Raw genomic sequence first — 11,856 nt, forward strand, 5'->3', positions numbered from 1 at the left:
ATCTGTTGTTATTTATCGGGTTTAGGCGTCGCTGATCGAAATGGTAGTGGATTTTTCGTCCCTGTTTTGAATTGATTTTGCGATTAATTTTGCGGACTGACTTGGTGAATTTGGTTGCAATTTCTATTTGTGGTTCATTGGTTTTCGTATCAGTTTTGGGGAAATTTAGATACTATTTGGTTTCAATCGGGTTATTGTGATTAGCTTTGGGTTGCAATTTCTCAAATATCGAGTTGGATTTTAGTTCGCTGTTGAGGTTCTCTATTCGAGATTTCGAGTTCAAATTTTTTTAACTCATTATTATCAACGAAAATCAATTATCGAAAGGTCCAATTCTATCTCTTCTCATTTTATTTCATTATACGTGTTTTATTTGCATGAAGAATGATTGAATCTTGAGTGATGTTGATTTGTTGCTTAATTTCATTAAAAAAATAATCATGGATTGTTGAAATGGTAATCGTGAATTGTGAAAATTTGGTGTTAAAAGGGAAATTTGGGGCGAAATTGAGAAATTGATAAAAAGGGTGAACTTAGATTAATTTTGGTTTATTGTTTTTTTGTTTAATTCGGAATAAATATTAAGTTTGTGAACTCGATAGGATCATATTTTAGGCCGAAAGCTTAATAGGAAAAAGTAGGTCCGGGTAGGCAAAATTTAGGAATGGTGTTTTGTTGAATGTTTGAATGTCTGGGTTGAATGTTTTCTAGTTTATCGCATTAGATTCAAGTGTATTTATCTGGTCGGGGAATACCTCGAGGTATCTGTATTATTTTTATTCGAGGAATGCCTCGAGAAATTTGTACTCGAAGATGGCGTGATAAAGGCCTGAGGCATCGGGTAAAGCATTAGAGCGTAGTTTAGTATTAGTGTAGGTTAGCGTAGGTTTATATTTTCGCATTTTCCTATTTTGGGACTGTATAATTGGACTAGACATTATATTTTTGGGATTTATTTTGTTTGTTTAATTGTTGTGTGTTTTATGTGGTTTATACGTTCATAATGTCAAATTAGACCGTGGTCAAACCACGGGATCGAGGGGTGCCTAACACCTTTTCCTCGATCAACAGAATTCCTTAGCCGGAATCTCTGTTCGCAAACAGTTTTAAAGAGTTAAACAGTTTTGAAAAGGTTTTTCAAAGGTGACTTGGAACACCGAGTTTATGTCAAGTGGCCACCTGAATTGGAAAATGTAAATAATTCTTTTTTCAAAATAAATTTTCATCTTTTGTCACTTTATTAATAAAAATCCTTTCGAACATAAAAATCAACCTTTTGGTTAAAAAAGGGGGTGTGACAGCTTTAGCAACTCTGTTGGGGAGATTTCAGAATTCGAGCTTACTTTTGGAATTGTATCAGCATAGTTTGACACTATGGGTGTATAAACATTGTTTGTGTTTGTTTTATCATTGTTGAGTGCCTACGGCTACGTGTTTACAGTTTTTTCTTATGTGTTACCGTTTTATATCTGTCATCATGTGCATAACTCGAGTCATTTATTTCCGCAACAAGTCTGTAGTACACGTGTACACGACCTCTAGTTGAGTCACCCTTATTTTAGGAGGGGGATTCGTTGGGTGAATGGAGTAGGTGGAAAGCTCCCGCAGCCACTATTGATCATACGCTCCCCCGGACAGCCTTGTTAGTGGACCCCAGCGTAGGTCAGCCTTTAGGTCATGCTTATCTGCATCATATTAAAACCTAGGGGGACCCACGTGGCCCTTTGTAGGAGACTCACCTTTAAAGCATCCCTACGTGCTAAATGTTGCATCTCTGAGGGTAACATGGCCATTTGACGAACTGGTTTAGGGAAAACTTGTGTTAGAAGTAAAATGCGTAGGCAAGAAAATGTTGAAAAAATGAACAAAAAAAGAAAAGAAAAGGTGACAAAAAAGAGTTTCGTAGTTTTTAGAGTTCTTTATGGCTTTTGTTTTCCACAATACAAAAATTCAAAAGATTTTTCTGTTTTGCACTCATTTTTTTTTTCAAAAATATCAAAAGATTTTTCTTTTGTTTCTTTAGTAAGCAATCACAAATTCGAAAATTTCAAAAAGATTTTTTTTCAATAGAAGTTTTTATAAAAGAAAAATTCAAAAAAGATGGTAGGATTTTGTATATTCCATATAATGAAAATGCCAAAAAGATTTTTCTTTCATAGTTGTTGGTGTCATTTTTATGTGAAGTATCAAATTGAAAAAAAAATTATTGACGTTGTTCATCGTCTGTCTTTTCTTTACTCTTTTTTCAGAGTAGGTGTTTCATATACATCTTTGAAAAAAAAACTACAAAAATATTTTCCTTTAATAGTGTTAAGTTTTATTGTCATATGAAATGCAAATCAAAAACTCCAAAAGATTTTCTTTGGTGATCTTAGGTTTCATTTTGTATAGGGATGTTAAAGCTGAAAATTTTCAAAAAAAAATTCGTCATTTGTTATTTTCTTTTCTTCTTAAAGTTTAAGGAAAAAGAAAAAGAAAAAGAGTTTGATTGGCCATTTTAGTCGAACTTTACAAACTACGCACACCTGATTCTTCTCTCTCGAGAGTGAGATACGTAGGCGTCCTTCTTGGATTCGGTGATCTTTTCAAAAAGAAGACAAAAGAAAAAGAGTTAATAAAAAAAGTGTTGCTTTCTAACGCCTTTGTTGTTTCTATTGCTCAGTTAGTTTAAGGTGGTTGGTTTATGGCATTTTGGCTGGTCCTCCATATTGCACCAAGTCGAGGAGAAAGTTATGGCCAACAAAAATACCGAGGTTGTTGTCACTAATCAGATAGTGAGTTCGAGAAATGAGAATTTAGGAGCTAATGAAGAGATTCAAAAATTAAAGCAGCAAATGATAGAAATACATTGAGCCTGGCTTAATAGGTTGCTGCCTCCTCCATTTCCCACTGATAATATGGAATATCTTTCTAGCTTGCCTCCCGTGTAACACGCACAATTTTTCATTTTTGTTGACACACCACAACATGCATCAGGGACTACTCTGGGGAAACACTATCCAAACACTTCTAATATTCATTTCCTCACTCCTCAACACAAAGTTACCATATGCTCGATCCTACCTATTGTTCATGCATTTGCGATGCCACCCCCACCCAAAGCTTCTGCTTTTAATGTCAATCCAACGGTTGTGATTCCTTACCCTACAACTGATCCTGTATTGAATATTTTTGGTGATCAATATTGTGCTCTCGAGACCACAATTAAGTCGACTGGTCTATATGGCTGCACTCATTTGCCTGAATTTTCTCTTAATGCTGAAAAACTTGTTATGAAAGAAGAACAAGAGGAAATGACTAGAAAATTGAGAAGTTAGGAACTAGCTATAAAGAATTTTCAAGGACATGGCGGGTACAAAAGTGTCTCATATAAAGATTTGTGCATGTTTTCAGGAGTTAATCTCCCTCTTGAATTTAAAATGCTGAAGTTTGAGAAATATGACGGGCACGGTGACCCAGTGGCACATTGGAGAGTTATTGTAAGTAATTAAGGGGTGCTGGAGGGAAGGAAGAATTACTTATGACTTATTTCGGTGAGAGTATTTCAAGCCTAGCTTCGAAATAATTTGTTGACTAAGACATCGACAAGTGGATTAGTTGGGATAACCTAGCTAATGAATTCATGCAACAATTTCAATACAATGTGGAGTTGATTCCTGATGAGAAATCCCTAACTAACATGAAGAAGAAGAGTATTGAAAATTTCAGAGAGTATGCGATTCGATGCCGTGAACAAGCTGCTAAGGTGAAACCACCAATAAAATAAAGCAAGACAATGGAGGTGTTTATTTAAGTGCAGGATGAAGCATATTATCAACACTTGTTACCTGCATTAGGCAAGCCATTTATTGAGGTCCTCAAAATGGAAGAGATGATAGGGGATGGAATTAAGACCGATCGCATTGTGAGTTTTGCAACATTGAAAGCAACTACTTAAACAATTCAAAAGGGTTTAGGAAGTGTTGGGGAGATGAAGAATGAGGAAGATGCATCTGCTATTGTAGTTGGATAGCGGGCACGATCAAGAAAACCACGTCGTCGTCGCTCTCAGGCTCAAACCCAAGTTCATGCCCAAGCTCCACAGAATCACTCCCAAAATCAATTATACTCCATTCCCCCACCTCCATATCCAGTATATAATGTATAACCACATGTTCAACTCCTCAGCGTCATTCTCTAACTCCACAAATGTACCAAATCTCTTCTAGGCCTGATTTTTTATCCAAGATAAACAATGAAATGAGGTAGAAGTCGAGAGATAGATTCACATCAATTAGAGAGTCATATGCTAGTTTATTTCAGAGATTGGTACAGTGGGGAATGATCACTTCTCTCCTGGCACACTCTTAATTTGCGTTTAAGAAATTTTGATCCTAATGTACGATGTGCGTATAACTCTAATGCTCAGGGTCATAGTATTGAATATTGTCGGGATTTGAAAAAAGAAATTAAAAAGATGATTCGGGATAGATCAATTATGGTGCAGAACATTGACAGCAAGAAAAGCTCTAGTCATGATGATATGCGAATCAGTGGCTAAGACGTCAAAATGAGCAATTGAGAAGTCGCCCTCTGCCTACTAGGAAGAGGTCTAATAGTTTTTTTTCTGTTATCTGAATTATTTCAGGGTTGTAGTTCGGGATCTATTTTGTTTTGTCCCTTTGTCATTTATGTTCAAACCCTTCTATCTTTTATTTCAACTAAATGGAGTGTCCCTTTTTCCTTTGTGTTTTAAATAGGTGTTGTTTGTTTGTTTTCTTTACACAATACATTTTATGTTGGCTCTAGTGATATGACAAACCTGCGAAATTTCAGCCAGATTTTAAAGTCCAATTTTAAGCATGAACTTTGAATCAGAGGGCTAAAGTTAGAAAAAAAATCTAAGAAAATAGGTAGAGTGTTGATACATTTGGTGACAAGTTGAAGCCTTCTTTGAAAATTAAGGCACTTATTTTGAGAATCACAAGAATAACTTGATCATCAATTGAAAGACATGTCTCAATTAGGTCAAATAATGGCTGCGTGAACAGAAAAAAATCAGCTCCATAAAATCATGAGTCATTTAATGTGAGAAATGTACAACAAAATTGGAGTTGTATGCTAGAAAAGCGCAGAATAAGTAGTGACGTACACACTCAGTCAAAGTTAATGATGTAAAAGATGTCACAAATGATCTTCATCTTTTCACTTTCATATTGCATGATATGTACTTGCATTTTCAAGTATTGATATGACAAAGACATTTCATTCTGTTATCCAAACATCGTGTCATCCTTTGTTTACCCCATTTGAGCTTTAGTCCTATTTTCTTTCATGCCCCTCTTTTGGAATCAAGATAGAGTCAGTAAAGCTTAAAAGAAAAGTGTCGAGCGAAATAATAGAGTCAGAAAAGTTTCAAAAAAAGAGAGAAAAAAATGTGTCCAAAAAGAAATTAAAAAAAAAAGTGTCAAGAAAAAATAGACGCAGAAAATTCCCAATGAGAAAAGAGTTAATAAAATAAAAAATCAGAATTAATCAAAAGAACAAGTTTTTGGAACTACGTGAGACCTAATTCTCCTCTCTCGTAGGTGATATACGTAGGTTGCCCTACTTTGGGCTCGGTCCAACCAAATGAAAAATTAGAGTCACCCAGTCAAAAGAAACTGGGGCATGAGTTAATCCTCATTTTTTGAGTTGATTCTAAAAGTTGTAAGTCCTATCCCACTTTAAGTGTCGTTTGGGCCTCATGCCATCCTTTCTTTCTAACCTCATTCAAAAGCCAAGTTACAACCAAATAAAGACCTTCAGATCAATCTTTGAGAATGTTAAGGCTAAGCATTCAATGGATATAATGATAGGCATTTTGGGAACTACTTGTCTTCCTTAGCATAAGGAATCAAGAGAGAAATAAAAATGAGTCTTATTGGTGAAAACCCTCATGGGCATCGTAAGACAATGGTGAGTTGAGAGAGAGAAAAATGAGAGAGTCCTATCAGTGAAAACCTTCACAGGCACTGTAAAATGATTGTGAGTTGAGATAGATAAAAATAAGAAAGTCTCAAGGGTGAAAAACCCTCACGGACACCATAAGGCAATGGTGAGATAAGAGAAAGAAAAATGAGAGAGGCTTGTTGGCGAAAACCCTTCAAGGTGTCACTAGCCGAATGAGGCCTCCGAATGCAATTGGCTCAAGGAAGCAACTCATTTTCAGAGCCATTAACTCAACAACAATTGGTAGAAATTTTGGATGGAAAGATCAAGCAGCTTAATCCAAAATGCATGGCATGATCGTTAGAGTTGACTGTCATTTTTAGTTAAATTCTTCGTTTCTTTATTTCAAGTGGGGACATTGTCTTTTCTTTCTTCTTTTTCTTCTTATTTTATTTTCTTGAGTCGGTTATCCTAATAAAAAATCATTGTCATTTTTACTCTTGTCTTTGAGTCAAGTCCATGTCAAAACAAGTGAGAAAAGATTTTAAAACTGGCTACCAGCTTCTTCAATTTCCCTAAGTAGGACAAAAGGCCAACACATAAAAGAGACATGATTGTGATCCAGAATAAGGAAGGCAGAAAGTTTTATCAACAGAAAAGTTTGGAAAATCATGGAAATACCAAGGTTCAAAAGGTATATCTGAGAAACATGGCAAAGCAGAGATACTGTGTTTTGTTTCAGAGGCACTTTTAATAATCTGAGTTCGGATCAATGATGCAGCAAGTCAATGACATATGCTAATAGTTTGAAGTAATATTAAATATGATGGGGGCAAGAGCAATTATCACAAAAGCTAAAGCCACAAACCAGCCACCCTGTTTTAAATTCGCAAGTTTTCTTTGTATGAAACATGAGCACATGTTACCTCCAAATTGAGGATTTCAAAGCTTAAGCATCAAAGGCAGTAATTTCTCACTTCTACGAAAGCAAGAAGTAATGTTGCTGCACAGGTTTGATAATCAAATCATGGTAAAAATTCATCATGCTATATCCTTTAGAGACACACTTCCTTATCCAGGTATTTTAGTTTTTAATTATTAGGTGATACACTTCTTAAATTGAACCTTCACTCCTAGAAGATGTACTTTCTAGTCGAGTCATTCCCCTTGACTCCTAGAAGATGTACCTCCTAGTCGAGTTGCTCCACTAATTCCTAGAAGATGTACTTTTTAGTCGAGTCATTCCCCTTGATTCCTATGAGACGTGCCTTTTAGTCGATTCATTCCCCTTAATTCCTAAAAGATGTACCTTTTAGTCAAGTTATTCCCCTTGATTCCTTTAAGGCCTACCTTTTAGTCGACTCATTCCCCTTGATTCTTATAAGATTTATTTTTTAGTCGAGTCATTCCCCTTGATTCCTATAAGATGTACCTTTAGTCGAGTCATTCCCCTTGATTCCAATAAGACGTACCTTTTAGTCAAGTCATTCCCCTTGATTCTTATAAGACATACCTTTTAGTCGAGCCATTCCCCTTTATTCCTATAATATGTAAATTTTAGTTGAGCCATTCCCCTTGATTCCTAGAAGATGTACCTTTTAGTCGAGTCATTCCCCTTGATTCCTATAAGATATACCTTTTAATCGATTCATTCCCCTTGATTCTTAGAAGATGTACTTTCTAGTCGAGTCATTCCTTTTGACTCCTTGAGAATTTACTTTCTAATCGAATCATTCCAATTAACCCATAGAAAATGTATTTCCCTGTTTCGGTTTTGCAAGTAGTTAAGCTGGGGCAAAATTTAATTCCCATTGTTTTAAACTTTACTTTTCTGAAAAAATAGAATTTTTCTTTATCATAATCTTTGTTTGAGATAACACTTGTTCTAGTTTTGAAATTGCAAGTTAGAAATTCTCCTGAAGAATAGGGTGATAAAATTGTAAGTCAGGAGCCCGCCTGAAGAATAAGGTGATGAAATTAAAAGTCAGGAGCTCGCCCGAAAAATAGAGTGAGAAAATTACAAGTCAGGGGCCCACTTGAAGAACATGGTGATGAAATTGCAAGTTGGGAGCCCGTCCGAAGAATAGGGTAATGAAATTGAAATTCAAGCAGCAAGGTGATGAAATTGAAAGTTAATCAACAAGGTGAAGCAATTGAAAGCCAAGCAACATGTTGATGAATGGCAAGTCAGGAGCCCGCCTGAAGAATAGGGTAAAGAAATTGAAAGGTGATGAAATTGAAAGTCAGGAGTCCGCCTGAAGAACATGGTGATAAAATGACAAGTCAGAAGCCCGCATAAAGAGTAGGCCAAATAAATGGAAAGTCAAAGCAACAAAGTGAGACATTGAAAGTCAAGCAATAAGGTGAAAAAATTGAAAGTCAACAGATTGGAAAATAGCAAGTCAGGAGCCTGCCTGGAGAACAGTGTGAATAAATTGAAAGCCAAGCAACAAGTGAAGAAATTGCAAGTCAGGAGCTCGCCTAAAGAATAGGGTGATGAAACTCAAGTCAAGAGTCCAAAATAAGTTGCGTAGATAGGATTTTTGTAATTTCATTTATTTTTTAACTTATAATTTTTATTTTGATGTGATGACAGAGCCGCGGACCAAAATATCGATAGAACCTCACTCGACTCTCCAACTCGGTATATTCCACTTCTCTTGCAACCTTGGAGATACCAGTGACTTAACTTTCACACAACTTGGGATGAGTATGATGTACAAAATCAAGACTTGGTTTCCCTCTTTCCTTTCGTGTAGTTCTTTTGAATAATGATTGGGATAAAATTCTATCACGTTGTCTACTTCTTTGTATGAAAACACCATGTGTTTACATCCAAAGGGGATATGATGTAGACACATAATTTTGTCCCTCCCCGAAAATATTTTTTTTACTCATTTTTATTCATTTTACCATTCACTTTTTTAGGTTGATAATTTTTCCCCAAAAGGGATAAAAATAATCAAATGCATAACACTCTTGACACCTCACCATGTCACATAATATTAATACAAACCTCACCCTCACAATCCACACTCCACCCACATACCTACATACGCCACCTCATGTTTGCCATAATCTACCAATTATACACACACTCCTCCACATAGACCCACAGGCTTTCACAATTCATACACAAAAATAGAAAAGGGACACCATAAGCAGGGGAATTCGCAAAAAAGGGGATAATTTTTATTCTCTCCTTCTAGAGAAAACACGCACACAAAATAAAAAAAGGGAGGCCACCATCATCTTCATCTTTTCTATTTCCTTTTTAGGCTCTAACCGACGCACCAAATCGCATACACACACTTTCGACACACCGAAAAACACCCTCTCTCATCAAAAAACATACATACACACACAGTGAGGATGGAATCAAGGAAAAATGTAGGGAGCTTGAGATTTTCGACAAGAAATAGTGAAACTGGTGCAAAAACTGATAGATTTGGCTAGAAAATATTGAGATTTGTTGGTATCTGTTGTTAATTGTCGGGTTTAGGCATTGTTGATCAAAACGGTAGCAGATTTTTTGTCCCTGTTTTGAATCAATTTTGCGATTAATTTTGCAGACTGACTTGGTGAATTCGGTTGTAATTTCTATTTGTGGTTCATTGGTTTTCGTATCAATTTTTAGGAAATTTAGATACTGTTTGGTTTTAATCGGTTTATTGTGATCAGTTTCGGGTTGTAATTTCTCAAATACCGAGTTGGATTTTGGTTCACTGTTGAGGTTCTCTATTCGGAGTTTCAAGTTTGGATTTCTTTAACTCGTTATTATCAATGAAAATCAATTATCGAAAGGTTCAATTCTATCTCTTCTCATTTTATTTCATTATACGTGTTTGATTTGCGTGAAGCATTATTGAATCTTGAGTGATATTTATTGCTTAATTTCATTAAAAAATTACCGTGGATTGTTGAAATGGTAATCGTGAATTGTGGAAATTTGGTGTTAAAAGGGGAATTTGGGGCGGAATTGAGAAATTGATAAAAATGGTGAATTTAGATTAATTTTGGTTTATTGTTGTTTTGTTTAATTCAGAATAAATATCAAGTTTGTGAACTCGATAGGATCATATTTTAGGTCGAAAGCTTAATAGGCAAAAGTAGATTCAGGTAGGCAAAATTTAGGAATAGTGTTTTATCAAATGTTTGAATATGTGGGTTGAGTGTTTTCTAGTTTATCACATTAGATTCAAGTGTATTCATTTGGTCGGGAAATGCCCCGAGGTATCTGTATTATTTTTATCCGAGAAATGCCCCAAGAAATTTGTACTCAAAGATGTCGTGATCAAGGCCCGAGGCATCGGGTAAAGTATTGGAGCGTAGTTTAGTATTAGTGTAGGTTAGCGTAGGTTTACATTTCCGTATTTTTCTATTTTGGGACTGTATAATTGGACTGGACATTATATTTTGGGATTTGTTTTGTTTGTGTTTGTTTGTTTAATTGTAGTGTGTTTTATGTGGTTTATACGTTCGTAATATCAAATTAGCCGATATGCCCCACCAAGCGATCGTGGTCAAACCACAAGACCGAGGAGTGCCTAACACCTCCCCCTCGATCAACAGAATTCCTTAGCCGGAATTTCTGTTCATAAACCAGTTTTAAAGAGTCAAACAGTTTTGAAAAGAATTTACAAAGGTGACTTGTCACACCGAGTTTATGTCAAGTGGCGACTCTAAATTGAAAAATGTAAATAATATTTTTTTCAAAATAAATTCTCATCTTTTGTCACTTTAATAATAAAAAACCTTTCGAACATAAAAATCAACCTTTCGGTTAAAAAAAGGGGGTGTGATATCTAGTCGAAAAATTTTGGATCCCTCCAAAAACTGGCCTTATTCTTAACTTTGATGGCTCCTACAATTATTCAACCAAAATCGGAAGGGCAGGTGGAGTCTTACGCACCTCCGCAGGAACCTAGGTTAAAGGATATAGTGCTCGCGTTAATGTATCTTCTCCTTTTGAATTATTTTATGGTCTGTTGTTATCTAACGACTTGCAGGTATCCCAACTTAAAGTGGTGACAGACTCCCTCAAGGTAATCAACATACTTGAACCGCATTCTCTTAGCAATAACAATCTAGTACAATCTTGCAGGGATCTTCTCCTCAGCCTGGGGAGCCCAAAGATGCATCATAAAGATCGTAGTCAAAACAGGATAGCTAATAAGCTTGCTAAGGAAGGCTGCAACTTGATGTTAAATAATTTATTTGTTAGTTGGACTACCTTCCCCTCCCCCAAAACTTTAGTTAAGTCTCTGTTGGAAGCTGATATTAGCAAATCCTTTTTTGAAGAGCCTATTTTGCCCCCCCCCCCCCCTTTATTTCATTTGTAATAATAGTAATAGGCTATCTACAACTACTTCTCATCTTGTACAAGCTATTCATGTAACTTTGTATGAAACTTAGTAATGAATAAAATTCCTTTTTGAAATATTTGATGGCAAAGACTTTCCTAGATGGCGTGGAAAGATGGAATTCTTTTTAAGATGATTAAAGTTGGCATATGTTCTTGAAGAACCTTGTCCTAATGCTCCTGGTTCTGAGGTATCATCTGACGAGGTTACTTTGATTAAAGAACAAATTACCAAGTGGCAATATGATGATTATTTGTGCAAGAATTATATTCTTGGAGGAATGTCTAATAAATATTATGATCAATATTATGTTAAATGCAAATATGCTAAAGAGATATGTGACACTCTTCAAGATATTTATTTAGCAGAAGAGTCGAGTTCTAAGAAATTTCTCGTTTCAAATTATATGGAGTGCAAAACGGTTGATGACAAGTTAATCACTGAACAAGTACAAGAATTCCAACTTATAACTAGTAAAATTGCTATATCTGGAATTTTTCTTGATGAAAACTTTCATGTTGGTGCTATTGTATCAAAACTTCCTCCATCTTGGAAAGAGTACCGAAGCAAACTCTTACACAAA

The sequence above is a fragment of the Capsicum annuum genome, chromosome 10 (genome assembly GCF_002878395.1).
Source record: "Capsicum annuum cultivar UCD-10X-F1 chromosome 10, UCD10Xv1.1, whole genome shotgun sequence".
NCBI classification, from domain to species: domain Eukaryota; kingdom Viridiplantae; phylum Streptophyta; class Magnoliopsida; order Solanales; family Solanaceae; genus Capsicum; species Capsicum annuum.